Source organism: Coregonus lavaretus (assembly GCF_964263955.1).
Source record: "Coregonus lavaretus genome assembly, chromosome: 10".
Lineage (NCBI taxonomy): Eukaryota > Metazoa > Chordata > Actinopteri > Salmoniformes > Salmonidae > Coregonus > Coregonus lavaretus.
The window spans coordinates 29,796,347-29,817,879 of NC_139997.1; the positions used below are offsets into that span (position 1 = coordinate 29,796,347).

Consider the following 21,533-nt stretch of genomic DNA (forward strand, 5'->3'; position numbering starts at 1 on the left):
CACCAGATCTTATTTAGGGGCTTCATAGCAAAGGGGGTGAATACATATGCACGCACCACTTTTCCGTTATTTATTTTTTATACTTTTTTGAAAAGTTATTTCTTTCATTTCACTTCACCAATTTTGACTATTTTGTGTATGTCCATTACATGAAATCCAAATAAAAATCCATTTAAATGACAGGTTGTAATGCAACAAAATAGGACCAACGCCAAGGGGGACGAATACTTTTGTAAGGCACTGTATTGCACTAATGTATTTTCTGTAGGGCTGACCCCGGCTAAATAAAATTGGTCATCTGTTCTTTTGACCAATCAATTTGTTTTTTTTCATAGACACATTCTGTGTTTTAATCCAATCAAGTATAGGCACTGTGCTTGTCTTATGCTTTAAGTGAACTGTGTGATGAAATAATTAAGACACACAAATTACTAGAGGGAGTCTGACAATTGATTTGATTGTGCCGGGCCTTGCTCAGATTTGCTGCGCTGTAAAAAAGACAGCGAGTTCTGTGTGACTAGCACCTGTTGCCTCTCCTCCTTGCTGCAGCGACCACCACAGAACATCAGTGTGTATAGACCATGTTGCTAAAGAGTCAACATAATTACAGCCATTTCTGACTGAAAAGTTACGTTACCGAAATCCCTCACTTGTTCAACCCTTGCTCTCCTTACGTTACACGTATGCATCGCATGCACCTGACCTATAGAATATCATAATCACGTCAATAAATTGTTTATAACAAACTCTGAACACCATAACACATAACAGCAAAATGGATGCAGAGGACGTGACAAACTCAACTGGGTAGGCTGACCCCATTTAGTCGACTGGTTGATTGTTTGGTGGATAGTGTGTAAGACGCCTGTATGTTTCGCGCCTGTGAGTGGACTGATCCATTGTGGAGGCCGTTGGGATGGCACAGTTCATCAGTCTAAGACATGTACTACTGAAATTGTATATGGTTATATTATGGTGCAACAAAAATAACAATTATATTATTTTATAACATGCGTATTCTCCCGCGTTGGATAGTGGTCGCTGTCCGCGGTTCTGAAACACATCAGTGCGCGGTTGAATAGGCGCCTTTTCCTAGACCATGTTGCTATGTGCATAATGGCAAAGTTAACCAGCATGGGGTTGAGAACACTGCGGCAGAGGCAGCAGCGGAGTTAGGATACGAGAAAACGGCCCTGGCCTTAATTGTTTAAGAAAAGTGAGGGGAGAGGAAACCCCTACTTAATTAGGTCTATAATCAATAGCCTAACTGTTAAATATGCCTGGCTTTCTAAATCATCCAGATACAGTACCAGTCAAAAGTTTGGACACCTACTCATTCAAGGGTTTTTCTTGATTTGACTATTTTCTACATTGTGGAATCATGTAGTAACCAAAAAAGTATTAAACAAATCAAAATATTTGAGATTCTTCAAAGTTGCCACCCTTTGCCTTGATGGCAGCTTTGCATTCTCTCAACCAGTTTCATGAGGTAGTCACCTGGAATGCTTTTCAAACAGTCTTGAAGGAGTTCCCACATATGCAGAGCACTTGTTGGCTGCTTTTCCTTCACTCTGTGGTCCAACTCATCCCAAACCATCTCAATTGGGTTGAGGTTGGGTGATTGTGGAGGCCAGGTCATCTGATGCAGCACTCATCACTCTCCTTCTTGGTCAAATTGCCCTTACACAGCCTGGAGGTGTTTTTGGGGTCATTGTCCTATTGAAAAACAAATGATAGTCCCACTAAGCGCAAACCAGATGGGATGGCGTAATGCTGTGGAAGCCATGCTGGTTAAGTGTGCCTTGAATTCTAAATAAATCACTGACAGTGTCACCAGCAAAGCACCCTCACACCACCTCCTCCATGCTTCACCTACTCTGCGTCTCACAAAGACACGGCAGTTGGAACCAGAAATCTCAAATTTGGACTCAGACCAAAGGACAGATTTCCACCGGTCTAATGTCCATTGCTTGGGCCAAGCAAGTCTCTTCTTCTTATTGGTGTCCTTTAGTAGTGGTTTCTTTGCAGCAATTCAACCATGAAGGCCTGATTCACAGTTTCCTCTGAACAGTTGATGTTGAGATGTCTGTTACTTGAACTCTGAAGCATTTATTTGGGCTGCAATCTGAGGTGCATTTAACTCGAATGAACTTATCCTCTGCAGCAGAGGTAACTCTGGGTCTTCCTTTCCTGTGGCGGTCCTCATGAGAGCCAGTTTCATCATAGCGCTTGATGGTTTTTGCGACAGCACTTGAAGAAACTTTCAAAGTTCTTGAAATGTTCCGGATTGACTGACCTGAAATGTCTTTTAAAGTAATGATGGACTGTCATTTCTCTTTGCTTATTTGAGCTGTTCTTGCCATAATATGGATTTGGTCTTTTACCAAATAGGGCAATCTTCTGTGTACCACCCCTACCTTGTCACAACACAACTGATTGGCTCAAACGCATTAAGAAGGAAAGAAATTCCACAAATTAACCTTTTAAGAAGGCACACCTGTTAATTGAAATGCATTCCAGGTGACTACCTCATGAAGCTGGTTGAGAGAATGCCAAGTGTGCAATGCTATCATCAAGGCAAAGGGTGGCTATTTGAATAATTTCAAGTATAAAATATATTTGGATTTGTTCAACACTTTTTCGGTTACTACATGATTCCATATGTGTTATTTCATAGTTTTGATGTCTTCATTATTATTCTACAATGTAGAAAATAATCAAAATAAAGAAAAACCCTTGAATGAGTAGGTGTGTCCAAACTTTTGACGTGTGTGTGTGTGTGTGTGTGTGTGTGTGTGTGTGTGTATATATACACAGTTGAAGTCGGAAGTTTACATACACTTAGGTTGGAGTCATTAAAACTCGTTTTTCAACCACTCCACAAATGTCTTGTTAACAAACTATAGTTTTGGCAAGTCGGTTAGGACATCTACTTTGTGCATGACACAAGTAATTTTTCCAACAATTGTTTACAGACAGATTATTTCACTTATTATTCACTGTATCACAATTCCAGTGGGTCAGAAGTTTACATACACTAAGTTGACTGTGCCTTATAAACAGCTTGGAAAATTCCAGAAAATGATGTCATGGCTTTAGAAGCTTCTGATAGGCTAATTGACATAATTTGAGTCAATTGGAGGTGTACCTGTGGATATATTTCAAGGCCTACCTTCAAACTCAGTGCCTCTTTGCTTGACATCATGGGTAAATCAAAAGAAATCAGCCAAGACCTCAGAAAAAAAATTGTAGACCTCCACAAGTCTGGTTCATCCTTGGGAGCAATTTCCAAACGCCTGAAGGTACCACATTCATCTGTACAAACAATAATACGCAATTATAAACACCATGGGACCACGCAGCCATCATACCGCTCAGGAAGGAGACGCCTTCCTTTTAAAAATTATTTATATTTTCCCCCTTTTAAATATTTTGTGTGTGTAATTTTTAGACTTTTTAGTATTTTAATTTTTTTGTTATTTAGCAGACGCTCTTATCCAGACAGACAGTTAATGAGTGCATATATATATATATACAGTGAGGAAAAAAAGTATTTGATCCCCTGCTGATTTTGTACGTTTTCCCACTGACAAAGAAATGATCAGTCTATAATTTTAATGGTAGGTTTATTTGAACAGTGAGAGACAGAATAACAAAACAAAAATCCAGAATAACGCATGTCAAAAATGTTATAAATTGATTTGCATTTTAATGAGGGAAATAAGTATTTGACCCCCTCTCAATCAGAAAGCTTTCTGGCACCCAGGTGTCTTTTATACAGGTAACGAGCTGAGATTAGGAGCACACTCTTAAAGGGAGTGTTCCTAATCTCATCTTGTTACCTGTGTAAAAGACACCTGTCCACAGAAGCAATCAATCAATCAGATTCCAAACTCTCCACCATGGCCAAGACCAAAGAGCTCTCCAAGGATGTCAGGGACAAGATTGTAGACCTACACAAGGCTGGAATGGGCTACAAGACCATTGCCAAGCAGCATGGTGAGAAAGTGACAACAGTTGGTGCGATTATAGGCAAATGGAAGAAACACAAAAGAACTGTCAATCTCCCTCGGCCTGGGGCGCCATGCAAGATCTCACCTCGTGGAGTTGCAATGATCATGAGAACGGTGAGGAATCAGCCCAGAACTACACAGGAGGATCTTGTCAATGATCTCAAGGCAGCTGGGACCATAATCACCAAGAAACAATTGGTAACACACTACGCCATGAAGGACTGAAATCCTGCAGCGCCCGCAAGGTCCCCCTGCTCAAGAAAGCACATATACAGGACCGTCTGAAATTTGCCAATGAACATCTGAATGACTCAGAGGAGAACTGGGTGAAAGTGTTGTGGTTAGATGAGACCAAAATGGAGCTCTTTGGCATCAACTCAACTCGCCGTGTTTGGAGGAGGAGGAATACTGCCTTTGACCCCAAGAACACCATCCCCACCGTCAAACATGGAGGTGGAAACATTATGCTTTGGGGATGTTTTTCTGCTAAGGGGACAGGACAACTTCACCGCATCATGTACCGCATCATGTACCGTCAAATCTTGGGTGAGAACCTCCTTCCCTCAGCCAGGGCATTGGAAATGGGTCGTGGATGGGTATTCCAGCATGACAATGACCTAAAACACATGGCCAAGGCAACAAAGGAGTGGCTCAAGAAGAAGCACATTAAGGTCCTGGAGTGGCCTAGCCAGTCTCCAGACCTTAATCCCATAGAAAATCTGTGGAGGGAGCTGAAGGTTCGAGTTGCCAAATGTCAGCCTCGAAACCTTAATGACTTGGAGAAGATCTGCAAAGAGGTGTGGGACAAAATCCCTCCTGAGATGTGTGCAAACCTGGTGGCCAACTACAAGAAACATCTGACCTCTGTGATTGCCAACAAGGGTTTTGCCACCAAGTACTAAGTCATGTTTTGCGGAAGGGACAAATACTTATTTCCCTCATTAAAATGCAAATACATTTATAACATTTTTGACATACGTTTTTCTGGATTTTTTTGTTGTTATTCTGTCTCTCACTGTTCAAATAAACCTACCATTAAAATTATAGACTGATCATGTCTTTGTCAGTGGGCAAACGTACAAAATCAGCAGGGGATCAAATACTTTTTTCCCTCACTGTGTGTGTGTGTGTATATATATATATATATATATATATATATATATATATATATATATATATATATATATATATATATATATATAATTATTTTTTATACTGCCCCCTGTGGGAATCAAACCCACAACCCTGGCGTTGCAAGCGCCATGCTCTACCAACTGAGCTACACAAGATTAACGTACTTTGGTGCGAAAAGTGCAAATCAATCCCAGCACAACAGCAAAGGACCTTGTGGAGATGCTGGAGGAAATTACCCATTATGCTATTTACTAACAAACACATGACTGGCTCAACTGTTCTGTGGAACTATAAGCTTCATAATGTAAAATAATGTGATGGGTGAAATGAAGAACGTGCTTTATCTCCTAATGCAAGTTGACTGCAAGTGTTTACTTAAAAAGTAGCTACAAATATAACAATTTATTGAAAAACTTCAAAGAAATAGTTTTGACGGTATTGAAAAACCATCCCATGGCTATTTCCAAATACCCCAGTATACGGTATACCGGCCAAGCCTACCCTACACCCTTTAATTTTCACTCCCCCAGCTTTGGGACACTTGTGCATATGGCGGAAGTGTGCATGGACGCAAATGGAGGAGCGAGGAGAAGGGAGTGATTTGGGATTCAGCTTTTGACTTTTCTCACATACTCCGAAATCATAGAGGCAAATTATGTCTTCTTCCAGCACTTCAGAGGAAGGATTTGAACAGAGGCAGTCCTATTCTTCAAGCACTTTCAGACACTGAACCAGCAGTTCAGAACAGATTGAGATGCTGTCTTTGTCAGAATTGCTGCATTTCTTGCTCCACTAGACCACGGCTTCTCTGCAAACTACCGGCGGGCAGCAAAGCTGTGTTCTGAATCTTATTTCACACATTTCTGTTTTTCCTATTATATTTCACACAGCCAGTAGATGTCAGTCATGTTAATGAGGAAAATAGTCAATGTATGAAATTGTGCAGTTGCTGGATGAGTTCGAAGGTGGCAACATTTTTGAAAGCACTACTTTTAGTATTAATCAAACAAATCAGTGCTTCAACATAAAGAATTTCAAACTCATTCATGCATTATGATTTCTGTCCACAAATACTCAGTGTTCATTTCCCTTCCACCGTTTCAGAGACAAACACTGCTTTCCTGCAGAGTCATAAAAACTCTCCTGCCTAGCGATCCGCCCATTGATTTCCTCTTAACCAAACTGCTCGTTGATTGCGCCAGTATGTGTGACCTACTGTAGGCTGGCCTTCCCTGCACGGCGGTGGCAAACCTGTGATGGTCCATTAGGAGGGGGACGTCAGGAGGAATAAGCCCCATTGAGACACTGATTCCCTGGAGGAGAGTGGACCGAAATGGCTTTTTAGATAGATCCTGGTTTTGATGTGCAGGAAGGAAGCTGTGAAATGACAGGGCACAGTGGGTACTGGGTAGGGGAATACTGACTGCACTTAGAGCTGGTATTACCTTGCCTCAGCAGTTAATGTTCTACCATATTTCTCTACTTTTATTAACCTTCTGCCTCTCCTCCAGACATGATGATGATAATAAGAAGCTTATTTAAACAGCACTTCTGTCCAATGGGATTGGGGTGGTGCCAGGGAATACTCTGATCGTGCCAGCAGAGCTCTAAGTTATGGCTGTGCCCTAGACACTGACTGCACCATGTCTCTCACATTGAAATTATTTCCTGCATGGTGGTCTGGACAGAGGATGATTAGGCCTTCCAGTTTTCATTGGGCTAATGACCAGACCTAGAAAAATACTTGTTCTCCAAGTCTATGGTCATGGAAAACATAGGCCTAATTGTGTAGCAAGACATTGACGAGACTTCTGGTCAGCACAGGATCGAAGTTCAGAGGTTATAGCTGGTCAATATTTCTATTGAATGACAATGCTGGAAGTCCATTCTCTCCCCATACTCCGATTGTCCCATTCTGAAGTGGCCTCCTTCGTATGATAGAGATGGTGGAGAGGCTGGTTGCCAGATAATGTCATTTCAGGATATCCTTAGGAGGAGACGATATGAGGGGGACAGCTGTGTGGTAGGGTTGATGGTTCACTTATCTGTTTTTATTGTTCTGCATGTGTGTACAGGAGCAAAGCTGGCGGTCAAATGATCGTAACAGGCAACCGTTTGCACAGAGCCCAGGTCCTGCTGTGCTGTCTGTGAGTCAGCCGGGCTGGGCAGTTGATTGCAGCAGAGATGGGAGAAGAGAGTTGAGAGGAGAGAGACATTCTGATCTGGTCAGGGCCAGGATGAGGCTGACTGCAGGTGTAGCTGTCAGTGTGAAGCTGAATAAAACTGTAGGGATAAAAAAAACATGTTGTTAAACCTGTATGTGAGGTACAAGGAATTGGAACCTGCATAAGTACAGTAGAAATAACTTAGTTTTTCAATTGACTTGGGCATTTTCATAGACTTAAAAGCCAGATCAGTGATTATTACAAAAAAGCAGGTTTAAACTATTTTGATATAATTAAATTATTAGTGGGTCTTATGGTTGTGGAAGGCTTATATTTAGCCTAGGTGTAACTTCACAAATGCTGAATTCATTAGATTATTGCTGTCTGTTTGAAATGAAGTGTATTGGACCTTTTTTTAATTGTACAACGAAGCTTATTTAGAGACAACATTAAAAAATATATATAGATACAGTGGGGAAAAAAAGTATTTAGTCAGCCACCAATTGTGCAAGTTCTCCCACTTAAAAAGATGAGAGAGGCCTGTAATTTTCATCATAGGTACACATCAACTATGACAGACAAAATGAGAAGAAAAAAAATCCAGAAAATCACATTGTAGGATCTTTTATGAATTTATTTGCAAATTATGGTGGAAAATAAGTATTTGGTCAATAACAAAAGTTTCTCAATACTTTGTTATATACCCTTTGTTGGCAATGACACAGGTCAAACGTTTTCTGTAAGTCTTCACAAGGTTTTCACACACTGTTGCTGGTATTTTGGCCCATTCCTCCATGCAGATCTCTTCTAGAGCAGTGATGTTTTGGGGCTGTCGCTGGGCAACACAGACTTTCAACTCCCTCCAAAGATTTTCTATGGGGTTGAGATCTGGAGACTGGCTAGGCCACTCCAGGACCTTGAAGCCACTCCTTCGTTGCCCGGGCGGTGTGTTTGGGATCATTGTCATGCTGAAAGACCCAGCCACGTTTCATCTTCAATGCCCTTGCTGATGGAAGGAGGTTTTCACTCAATCTCACGATACATGGCCCCATTCATTCTTTCCTTTACACGGATCAGTCGTCCTGGTCCCTTTGCAGAAAAACTGCTCCAAAGCATGATGTTTCCACCCCCATGCTTCACAGTAGGTATGGTGTTCTTTGGATGCAACTCAGCATTCTTTGTCCTCCAAACACGACGAGTTGAGTTTTTACCAAAAAGTTCTATTTTTGTTTCATCTGACCATATGACATTCTCCCAATCCTCTTCTGGATCATCCAAATGCACTCTAGCAAACTTCAGACGGGCCTGGACATGTACTGGCTTAAGCAGGGGGACACGTCTGGCACTGCAGGATTTGAGTCCCTGGCGGCGTAGTGTGTTACTGATGGTAGGCTTTGTTACTTTGGTCCCAGCTCTCTGCAGGTCATTCACTAGGTCCCCCCGTGTGGTTCTGGGATTTTTGCTCACCGTTCTTGTGATCATTTTGACCCCACGGGGTGAGATCTTGCGTGGAGCCCCAGATCGAGGGAGATTATCAGTGGTCTTGTATGTCTTCCATTTCCTAATAATTGCTCCCACAGTTGATTTCTTCAAACCAAGCTGCTTACCTATTGCAGATTCAGTCTTCCCAACCTGGTGCAGGTCTACAATTTTGTTTCTGGTGTCCTTTGACAGCTCTTTGATCTTGGCCATAGTGGAGTTTGGAGTGTGACTGTTTGAGGTTGTGGACAGGTGTCTTTTATACTGATAACAAGTTCAAACAGGTGCCATTAATACAGGTAACGAGTGGATGAGAGAGGAGCCTCTTAAAGAAGAAGTTACAGGTCTGTGAGAGCCAGAAATCTTGCTTGTTTGTAGGTGACCAAATACTTATTTTCCACCATAATTTGCAAATAAATTCATTAAAAATCCTACAATGTGATTTTCTGGATTTTTTTCTCTCAATTTGTCTGTCATAGTTGACGTGTACCTATGATGAAAATTACAGGCCTCTCTCATCTTTTTAAGTGGGAGAACTTGCACAATTGGTGGCTGACTAAATACTTTTTCCCCCCACTGTATATATATCGTCAATCAATATATCGGCCATAAGTACAAAAATAAATACAAATAAATTGGGATGCTAGCCTGATTCTTCCCCTACATAATAGATTTGATTCCAACTCAAGGATAGGCAATCGTTTTATACCAGATACCTACCTACCCATCGTCCTTGCATGCAGGGCCCGAACGCAACAAAAGTCCTTATTGCCTTGAAAGCCTCTGCATAATGATTGAATTTCCATTCACGGTTGCTAAATAGCTTTTAGTTCCATTGTGCAAGCTCATGCTTAATGTCAGGGCATGTATTCATGTCCACTAAATGAGGACAGAACCCAGTTTTGATGTATGAAAAGTCCTAAAACCTGAGGCATATTTCCTGTACTTGTTTTTGAATCGTGATTGACACATCGTTTGTGGTGTCCTTCAACATTCTGTTCTTCAGAACTCCGGATGAAGACCAATTCCAACACACTGTTCAGATTCTCACAGAAAATGTTTGCAACGTTTACACCACTGCAGGTCTTCTCTAGACTTTTACCCTTCATCTGCTAGATGTGCATTCGTTTAGTACGAATTGACAGAACATACACACATACAGTGGCATTGATATGTTGTGGAATCGTGGATGTGTGTACAATACCTTGAACTCAGGGTAAAGACCCATGACCCCAAGGCCCAAACCCATTTTGGGCTGAGGAGAAAGCTCTCTTCTGGGGGACTTGCTTTGCCAATCATGAAGGTGTCTCAAACAAACAGGAGTTGGTTGGGCAGTAGCTTTGTTTGACAGGCATTAGATGTAGAGAATTATTCAGTTAAGTGACCACGTCTGTTGTCCATTTGATGTCTTCTGCAGTTTTGCACATTTTATAAAAGACTACAGTGGTCCATCTGAACACAGTTCTGTACTCTCCATAGATGTCTACTCCCTTAGCTTAGCTCAAGGCTTAGTCCTCATCCTTCTGGGTCATGCGTTTGTTTGGACATCTGGACATCGGTAGGAAAGCCAGTAACGGTAGTCCCATGCCAAGCATCACATTATCTGATATAGTAACCACAAGAAGCAGGATAACCAAAGAAAACACAGAGCTAAAGTGTGTGCGTCTGCATTGGCATGTGTGTATTAGGCTAGACCGTGTCGGACATCCAAAATCTGGAACTCTGAACGTTTGAGTTGTGTAATGAGAACCCAAGCAGAGGAGGAGCAACATCAATCCTAGCCCTCCTCAATGCCATACATAATCTGGTGTTTGTGAGATTAACGATGGACCAGAGCTGGATGGAAATGAGTTTAGAGAGTGATCGTGATTCAGAGAGGGCTGTCCATAATCTTCAAATCCCTCCATTTACAGACCTGGCTGAGGTCACTGGGACCAGCTCTCTGACGCTCATCCAGAGAGCAGTCTCTGGCATCCAGCCGTACCACACCATGTCATGCCACGAAGCCTTCTGTCCGTCTGTCTGACTGACTGACCAGCCATTTGTTTTGTTCGTTATTTCAGCCCTCAAGTGTTATTTGCTTGTTGCAAGTTATAGGTAATCGCTGCTTCTGCCTTACCAATTTCTCATTCATGACCGGGTGCAGTCGACACACACACTACCGTTGAAAAGTTTGGGGTCACTTATAAATGTTTTGTCCATTAAAATAACATCAAATTGATCAGAAATACAGTGTAGACATTGTTAATGTTGAAAATGGCTATTGTTGCTGGAAATGGCTGCTTTTTAATGGAATATCTACATAGGCGTACTGAGGCCCATTATCAGCAACCATCAGTCCTGTGTTCCAATGGCACGTTGTGTATGCTAATCCAAATGTATCATTTTTAAAAGGCTAATTGATCATTCGAAAACCCTTTTGCAATTATGTTAGCACAGCTGAAAACTGTCGTGCCGATTTAAAGAAGCAATAAAACTGGCCTTATTGAGACTAGTTGAGTATCTGGAGCATCAGCAATTGTGGGTTCGATTACAGGCTCAAAATGACTCCGGGATGCTAAGCTTCTAGGCAGAGTTGCAAAGAAAAAGCCATATCTGGCTTATATGTTTGGTGCAGTATTTATAAGGTATCCCGAGTGGCGCAGTGGTCTAAGGCACTGCATCGCAGTGCTAGCTGTGCCACTTGAGATCCTGGTTCGAATCCAGGCTCTGTCATAGCCGGCCGCGACCGTTGGTAGAGCATGGCGTTTGCAACGGCAGGGTTGTGGGTTTGATTCTCAAAATAAAAATAAATATGTATGCACTCACTAACTGTAAGTCACTCTGGATAAGAGCGTCTGCTAAATCACTAAAAAATGTAAACAAATATCTCAGACTGCCCATCTTAATCTTTTCTTTTTATTGGCCATTCTGAGATATGGCTTTTTCTTTGCAACTCTGCCTAGAAGGTCAGCATCCCAGAGTCGCCTCTTCACTGTTGACGTTGAGACTGGTGTTTTGTGGGTACTATTTAATGAAGCTGCCAGTTGAGGACCTGTGAGGTGCCTGTTTCTCAAACTAGACACTCATGTATTTGTCCTCTTGCTCAGTTGTGCACCAGGGCCTCCCACTCCTTTCTATTCTGGTTAGAGCCAGTTTGTGCTGTTCTGTGAAGGGAGTAGTACACAGCGTTGTATGAGATCTTCAGTTTCTTGGCAATTTCTCGCATGGAATAGCCTTCATTTCTCAGAACAAGAATAGACTGACGAGTTTCAGAAGAAAGTTATTTATTTCTGGCCATTTTGATCCTGTAATCGAACCCACAATTGCTGATGCTCCAGATACTCAACTAGTCTCAAGAAGGCCAGTTTTATTGCTTCTTTAATCAGCACAACAGTTTCCAGCTGTGCTAACATAATTGCAAAAGGGTTTTCTAATGATCAATTAGCCTTTTAAAATGATAAACTTGGATTAGCAAACACAACGTGCCATTGGAACACAGGACTGATGGTTGCTGATAATGGGCCTCTGTACGCCTATGTAGATATTCTATTAAAAATCAGCCGTTTCCAGCTACAATAGCCATTTACAACATTAACAATGTCTACACTGTATTTCTGATCAATTTGATGTTATTTTAATGGACAAAACATTTGCTTTTCTTTCAAAAACAAGGACATTTCTAAGTGACCCCAAACTTTTGAACGGTAGTGTACATATTTCCGCCCTTTCACACAGACATTTTACAAGGAACAGCCATCAGCTCAGTAGACCTGATTTAAGAGAGTACATTGAAGTTAATTAATGATCACTAATTTGGTTAAAATGGGATGATATTTTTTCACCTCTGCCAAATTTGTGCTGATTGCAGATGCATCGTGAGCCGTCACTTAAAAAGACTGAGTGCATCCGCGAGACAAACAAGAGATGCGTCTGAGCGTTGTCCTATTAGTGTGTTTGTGTTGTGCCCTGAATACTGATGGAGCGGAAAAGAGCCCCTGGTGAAATTAGTTTCTGCCCGCGTGGAGCCTTCTGATGGTGTTGAGTTATTAAGGTAGTGGGTATCACTCTGATCAGCGGTGGAAATGATGTTTGTTATGTGTTTGTACAGTAAATCTGGGCCAAGGCACTGATGGTAGTATGACTAATGCTAATGTATCTGTGAAAAAAGAGGATCCGACTACTGTTATTGGGTTAATGTAATGTTTGGTTTAATTTCCCTGACTTTAGTTACAACAGCTTTTCTGGATATTAATATGCCATTGCTGGCATGTTTTTCTTCTTGGAGGTCCACAGTGGAGCTCTTGTCTTGTTCAGCTGACACTGAGTAAAGGCGTCAGCATGCTTCGGTTCGGGGGGTGCCTAGCCAAAACGAGTGTTCTTGATAGAGCTGGGTGATAGGGACAAAAATGTGTATCGTGATAAATTGTCAGAATTGATTTGTATGTTGTTTTTTTTATCCTTTAAACTACTACTAATAGTTTGATGGTTGTAGCCATCAATTGTCCCATTAACAATCACCCATATTTGCAACCTATTTCATTTCAAACTTAATTTCTCTAGTATAGGCTACTTATTATAATGAACGATATCAGCAAAATGCCTGCTATAAGTGATCGGTATGGTTGGTGTAGCATTTTCGGTTTATCGTCCCAGCTCTAGTGCTCTAGTCCTTAAAATACCTTTGCTTGAAAAACAAGAAAAAAGCAGCAATAGCACTGTTTGTCCATCTTGAGACGCTGTAGACCGTTTCACAATAGTCCTAATTAATCTAAGGTAACTCAAGAAATCTGTCCTAACTAAGATGTTTGCAGTATTTATCAAGTGATAAATTTTCTTTGGGGAAAACGATTAGTCTCTCGTTGAATGACAAACAGTTATTTGTAGAATCCCTACTGTTGACCAATCACAGACAAAGGGGCGTGGACTTGGGCTACTAACTAACCTTGCCTCAAAATAAAATTCTGTGCATGAACAGCCGAAACAAAAACGGGACAAAATGTTGTCATAATATATGCACAAACTGTTTTGGATGGGAAGCATGCAGATGCCTTAAGATGGTATAGGAGGTAGAGCTGGGAATTGCAAGGGACCTCATGATACGATATAATCACGATACTTAGGTGCCGATACAATATGTATTGCTATTCTCACGATTCTATATGTATTGCGATACGATATTGTGATTTGATGTTCCCAACATATTGCTCACTATACAGTGAGGGAAAAAAGTATTTGATCCCCTGCTGATTTTGTACGTTTGCCCACTGACAAAGACATGATCAGTCTATCATTTTAATGGTAGGTTTATTTGAACAGTGAGAGACAGAATAACAACAACAAAATCCAGAAAAACGCATGTCAAAAATTTTATTAATTGATTTGCATTTGAATGAGGGAAATAAGTATTTGACCCCTCTGCAAAACATGACTTAGTACTTGGTGGTAAAACCCAGAGGTCAGACGTTTCTTGTAGTTGGCCACCAGGTTTGCACACATCTCAGGAGGGATTTTGTCCCACTCCTCTTTGCAGATCTTCTCCAAGTCATTAAGGTTTCAAGGCTGACGTTTGGAAGCTCGAACCTTCAGCTCCCTCCACAGATTTTCTATGGGATTAAGGTCTGGAGACTGGCTAGGCCACTCCAGGACCTTAATGTGCTTCTTCTTGAGCCACTCCTTTGTTGCCTTGGCCGTGTGTTTTGGGTCATTGTCATGCTGGAATACCCATCCACGACCCATTTTCAATGCCCTGGCTGAGGGAAGGAGGTTCTCACCCAAGATTTGACGGTACATGGCCCCGTCCATCGTCCCTTTGATGCGGTGAAGTTGTCCTGTCCCCTTAGCAGAAAAACACCCCCAAAGTATAATGTTTCCACCTCCATGTTTGACGGTGGGGATGGTGTTCTTGGGGTCATAGGCAGCATTCCTCCTCCTCCAAACACGGCGAGTTGAGTTGATGCCAAAGAGCTCCATTTTGGTCTCATCTGACCACAACACTTCAGATGTTCATTGGCAAACTTCAGACGGGCCTGTATACAGTGGGGAGAACAAGTATTTGATACACTGCCGATTTTGCAGGTTTTCCTACTTACAAAGCATGTAGAGGTCTGTAATTTTTATCATAGGTACACTTCAACTGTGAGAGACGGAATCTAAAACAAAAATCCAGAAAATCACATTGTATGATTTTTAAGTAATTAATTTGCATTTTATTGCATGACATAAGTATTTGATCACCTACCAACCAGTAAGAATTCCGGCTCTCACAGACCTGTTAGTTTTTCTTTAAGAAGCCCTCCTGTTCTCCACTCATTACCTGTATTAACTGCACCTGTTTGAACTCGTTACCTGCATAAAAGACACCTGTCCACACACTCAATCAAACAGACTCCAACCTCTCCACAATGGCCAAGACCAGAGAGCTGTGTAAGGACATCAGGGATAAAATTGTAGACCTGCACAAGGCTGGGATGGGCTACAGGACAATAGGCAAGCAGCTTGGTGAGAAGGCAATAACTGTTGGCTCAATTATTAGAAAATGGAAGAAGTTCAAGATGACGGTCAATCATCCTCGGTCTGGGGCTCCATGCAAGATCTCACCTTGTGGGGCATCAATGATCATAAGGAAGGTGAGTGATCAGCCCAGAACTACACGGCAGGACCTGGTCAATGACCTGAAGAGAGCTGGGACCACAGTCTCAAAGAAAACCATTAGTAACACACTACGCCGTCATGGATTAAAATCCTGCAGCGCACGCAAGGTCCCCCTGCTCAAGCCAGCGCATGTCCAGGCCCGTCTGAAGTTTGCCAATGACCATCTGGATGATCCAGAGGAGGAATGGGAGAAGGTCATGTGGTCTGATGAGACAAAAATAGAGCTTTTTAGTCTAAACTCCACTCGCCGTGTTTGGAGGAAGAAGAAGGATGAGTACAACCCCAAGAACACCATCCCAACCGTGAAGCATGGAGGTGGAAACATCATTCTTTGGGGATGCTTTTCTGCAAAGGGGACAGGACGACTGGACCGTATTGAGGGGAGCCATGTATCGCGAGATCTTGGCCAACAACCTCCTTCCCTCAGTAAGAGCATTGAAGATGGGTCGTGGCTGGGTCTTCCAGCATGACAACGACCCGAAACACACAGCCAGGGCAACTAAGGAGTGGCTCCGTAAGAAGCATCTCAAGGTCCTGGAGTGGCCAAGCCAGACTCCAGACCTGAACCCAATAGAAAATCTTTGGAGGGAGCTGAAAGTCCGTATTGCCCAGCGACAGCCCCGAAACCTGAAGGATCTGGAGAAGGTCTGTATGGAGGAGTGGGCCAAAATCCCTGCTGCAGTGTGTGCAAACCTGGTCAAGACCTACAGGAAACGTATGATCTCTGTAATTGCAAACAAAGGTTTCTGTACCAAATATTAAGTTCTGCTTTTCTGATAAATAAAATGCCAAATAATTACTTAAATCATACAATGTGATTTTCTGGATTTTTGTCTCTCACAGATGAAGTGTACCTATGATAAAAATTACAGACCTCTACATGCTTTGTAAGTAGGAAAACCTGCAAAGTCGGCAGTGTATCAAATACTTGTTCTCCCCACTGTATGTACTTTCTTGAGCAGGGGGACCTTGCAGGCGCTGCAGGATTTCAGTCCTTCACGGCGTAGTGTGTTACCAATTGTTTTCTTGGTGACTATGGTCCCAGCTGCCTTGAGATCATTGACAAGATCCTCCCGTGTAGTTCTGGGCTGATTCCTCACCGTTCTCATGATCATTGCAACTCCACGAGGTGAGATCTTGCATGGAGCCCCAGGCCGAGGGAGATTGACAGTTATTTTGTGTTTCTTCCATTTGCGAATAATCGCACCAACTGTTATCACCTTCTCACCAAGCTGCTTGCCGATGGTCTTGTAGCCCATTCCAGCCTTGTGTAGGTGTACAATCTTGTCGCTGACATCCTTGGAGAGCTCTTTGGTCTTGGCCATTTGGAGAGTTTGGAATCTGATTGATTGATTGCTTCTGTGGACAGGTGTCTTTTATACAGGTAACAAGCTGAGATTAGGAGCACTCCCTTGAAGAGTGTGCTCCTAATCTCAGCTCGTTACCTGTATAAAAGACACCTGGGAGCCAGAAATCTTTCTGATTGAGAGGGGGTCAAATACTTTTTACATGCGTTTTTCTGGATTTCTTTGTTGTTATTCTGTCTCTCACTGTTCAAATAAACCTACCATTAAAATTATAGACTGATCATTTCTTTGTCAGTGGGCAAACGTACAACATCAGCAGGGGATCAAATACTTTTTTCCCTCACTGTATGTCTGCTTCAGAGAGATGAGAGAGCATGAGAAAAAGAGTTTTGATAACATTCTTTTACATTTTTAGTCATTTAGCAGACGCTCTTATCCAGAGCGACTTAGTTAGTGAGTGCATAAATTTTTCATACTGGTCCCGTGGGAATCGAACCCACAACCCTGGCATTGCAAGCGCCATGCTCTACCAACTGAGCCACACGGGACTAAGTAATGGAAATAAAAGTGCCGATAACATGTTAGCTCACTATTTTTTAAAAGACTGTGATAAGCTATAGGATGAAAAATACTGGAGTTTTGGTGCAGCTACAGCCAATTAATTTTGAATTTTTTACAAGTTGATACTTTGAGTCAAAGTATTGATATAATAATGTCATCCAAAAATATTGCGATATGCAACTGTATCGATGTCCCTCCCCCCATCACTAATACAAGGGCCAACCATTCTCTCTCTCGCTCTCCTTCTATCTCCTTCGATCTTATCGCTCCTTTCAGCTCTGTTATTCCCTATCCCCTCTCTCTTTCTCGCCCTGTTCATCTGTCTATCCCCCCCACTCGCTCTCTCTTCTCATTTCTCTTCTGTCACTAGAAACACACACACACACACACACAGTGAAAAGTTTTCCGAAGCTCCTTGTCTTGTTTCCCAAGGTCTTGTTAGAGCAGCAAAGCCCCAGTGGAATATCATAGCTCCGTGTGTTGAAATTTTAATCAAAAGGAAATGGGGCGGCACAATCTCGCTTCCTCTTAGCAGGATCTGCACAGATGGACTCGTCGGTCCTCGTCAGTGCAGAGGGGAAAGGCTCTCGCCGTGACATTTTGAGAGCGGCTCTCTTGAACTGAGGCTTGATCTCGGCTCCTGGCTCAGTACAGGAAGTGTGGCAGCGAGTCTAAGCTGGTGAATAATAAGGTTACCTGTCTGTCAGAGATGAATTTCTCTACTTGCTTTGTGTGTCTGTAAGGATAAAGTAAATCTCAACATACAGCGGCAGCAGGATCGGCAGATGCACAGTGAGACATTCAGAGCAAGATATAATGTAGACCTAACCCTGTAACATTAGGCTGAGTGTACAAAACATTAGGAACACCTAGGGCTGTTGCGGTGACCGTATTACCGCCACACCGACGGTCACGAGTCATGAAGGCAGTCAAATTCCACGTGACCGTTTAGTCACGGTAATTAGGCTTTTCCAAGCTCTGATGCTGCTGATGGTCATAAGTAGCCTACCAAACTTGCGAACTGCCTCGTACTCAGAAATCTATTGTCCGTCTAATCACTCTGACATCAATGCAAATGTAGTCAAATCTAATCAAACACTTCATGAGAGCCCATGAGCTGATGTTGCGCAACATTTCTATAGGTTATGCAATTGCGTGAGAAGATGGCCTCTATTAAAAAGAGGATCCCATCAGCTTTCTATAGGCTAGGCCTACTGTATTTATTTCTCAACTTTCCTAATATTAAGCACATTGCTTCTCTTTACAACAGGATTATAGTCTAGCTGGCTGGCATGAAAATTAACCATGGGAAAAGCGTCCTCCATTCGCTATTTAAGTGCATAGATGACGTATTTTTTCCCCTGCCCATTTTGAGACATGATAATGGTCAATTCAAAATAAAATACAAAATCTCACATATTATTTAGTAAATATAAAGACTAGATTAAATCAAGAATAGTCTGATGGGTGACTATTAGCCTATCACTTGTGAATGATACCCAGCATAAGGCAAGAAACAGCCTTTTTTTGCGACTTTTTTGAATCATAGTCGCACACCTCATGTAGCCTAGCCCATAGGCCTATATGTTTTGATAAGGTTTGTATCACATCTAAATTGACCAAATAACTTCTTAAAATTAAGCGCATTATCTGCTTTACAAGGGGTATAGAGACTAACTGGCATACATAAGCAGCGTGTGAGTTTCAAGTTTGGGGAAGATAATTTTCACCATAAAAATGCACCTTTATAATAAAATCATTACATGCATAATCGCATTTGCGGTTACTTATGATTATGGTGTTTTCCCGCTAATGGAACATTCATGCTTATAGCCTACTGCTGTGTGCGCATTGCGATTATGCATGTAATGCTTTTATTATAATGTGAAGAAGTGGTCTAATAGTTTAAGCTAATATGCACCTTGGAATTGGATAAGGACGCGCGCAGTTGCGTCCCCGATGTGTCAGTCTTCACTTGTAGCTTGTGAGAAAGACCCAATCACGTGATGGAGAGCCATGTGAGTGAGAAGGTGCTTCAGAGCACGCAGCACTCAGGGAGAATGGAATTATAATTATTATATTTAGCACAATGGTCACTGGCTGCAAAAGGCATGGATGTTCTTAGGGTGCATTACAGCCAGACAAAGGGGATGCTGCTTGGAAATTTGAGGCATTATCAACTGCTTGTCAAATTGTGAATGAGAGACTGATAAAGTGTGTACAGCCGGTGCAAAAAAAACAAAGCAGAGCTCATGCCTTTTCAAGCGACTTTTTTCAAATCATCATTAGTCGCATCATGCAGCCTTACAATGTATTAAAAATACAAATGTATACAGTGCCTTCGGAAAGTATTCAGAACCCTTTACTTTTTCCACATTTTGTTAGGTCACAGCCTTATTCTAAAATGTATTAAATCGTTTTTTTCCCTGATCATTTTTCAAAGGAGTAGAAAAGTGTGTGCGCAAGCCTTTGGATTGATATTCTCAGAGGTGTCACGTGTGAAATGGAATTTCCATTGTTTAAACTTTGTAGCACTCAAACCTCTCACTGCTCTCTCACCTCATAGCCGATGGACATCCTATCTGACACCCAATGTGTGCCCCCCCCCCCCCCCCCCCCGAGACTGATATTGTGCGGCCTCATGTGAAGCACCTCTTATCGCATTGAAAGACCAGTGTGTGCAGCTATTGAGTGTCTGAGCCGTTTGTGCGCGTGCGTGATCAAGACCTCACTCTTACCCCGTCCCAGCCTGTCATCAGAACAGGCCCAATACACAGCTAGGATAATGTGTTTAAGACAAATTAGTTTCTTAATACTTGTGTTCCTTCCTTCCTCTTTTCCATTTCTGCTGTCATAAGAACAGCCTCTGAGAAACGGTGACCAGCGTAGCAGCAAATTAGGAGCCCTTGAAGGAGTTTACGTTGCTTTTAATTATAACTGATGCCATTTTTGCTCAAATCGAGTGTAAGGAGAATGGGGTTTATTCAAATCAATCAAGCATGGGCATCTGTGCTTGAGGCTTTTAAAAAAAGCCCATAATGACTAGTGATGGGGGGGGGGGGGGTGGATATAGTAGAGTATTTTGACGATATTATATTGACTCCCAAGTATCGAGTTGCTAGGTGCTTAATGTTAGTGAAAACTGCTCTAAAACGCAGTTTTTTTGTCCTAAAGCTTGTTCTCCATCTTCTTTTTAAATGGTGAGCCAACACGTTTTCAGCACTTATTTCCATGACTGATCAACACTATTTTTTTCATGGCTCTCTCTTGTTCCCCTGCAGCAGACATATACAGTGCATTCGGAAAGTATTCAGACCCCTTCACTTTTTCCACATTCAGAGACTTGTCCCGAAGCCACTCCTTCGTTGTCTTGGCTGTGTGCTTAGGGTCATTGTCCTGTGGAAGGTGAACCTTCGCCCCAGTCTGAGGTTCTGAGCGCTCTGGAGCAGGTTTTCATCAAGGATCTCTCTTTACTTTGCTCCGTTCATCTTTCCCTCAATCCTGACTAGTCTCCCAGTCCCCACAGCATGATGCTGCCACCACTATGCTTCACCGTAGGGATGGTATTGGCCAGGTGATGAGCGGTGCCTGGTCTCCTCCAGACGTGACACTTGGCATTCAGGCCAAAGAGTTCAATCTTGGTTTCATCAACCAGATAATCTTGTTTCTCATGGTCTGAGAGTCTTAGGTGCCTTTTGGCAAACTCCAAGCGGGCTGTCATGTGCCTTTTTTTACTGAGGAGTGGCTTCCGTCTGGCCACTCTACCATAAAGGCCTGATCGGTGGAGTGCTGCAGAGATGGTTGTCCTTCTGGAAGGTTCTCCCATCTCCACAGAGGAACTCTAGAGCTCTGTCAGAGTGACCATCGGGTTCTTGGTCACCTCCCTGACCAAGGCCCTTCTCCCCGATTGCTTAGTTTGGCCGGGATGCCAGCTCTAGTTAGAGTCTTGGTTGTTCCAAACTTATTCCATTGAAGAATGATGGAGGCCACTGTGTTCTTGGACCTTCAATGCTGCAGACATTTTTTGGTACCCTTCCCCAGATCTGTGCCTCTATACAATCCTGTCTCGGAGCTCTACGGACAATTCCTTCGACCTCATGGCTTGGTTTTTGATCTGACATGCACTGTCAACTGTGGGACCTTATATAGACAGGTGTGTGCCTTTTCAAATCATGTCCAATCAATTGAATTTACCACAGGTGGACTCCACAATCAAGTTGTAGAAACATCTCAAGGATGAT

At 42.4% G+C, this 21,533-nt stretch overlaps 1 protein-coding gene across 1 annotated transcript in view; it reads left to right on the forward strand.

The window, feature by feature from the left end:
- Positions 1-21,533, forward strand: part of LOC311136407 (polypeptide N-acetylgalactosaminyltransferase 10-like) — a 113,176-nt gene that overhangs the window by 25,073 nt on the left and 66,570 nt on the right. The window lies entirely within an intron of this gene.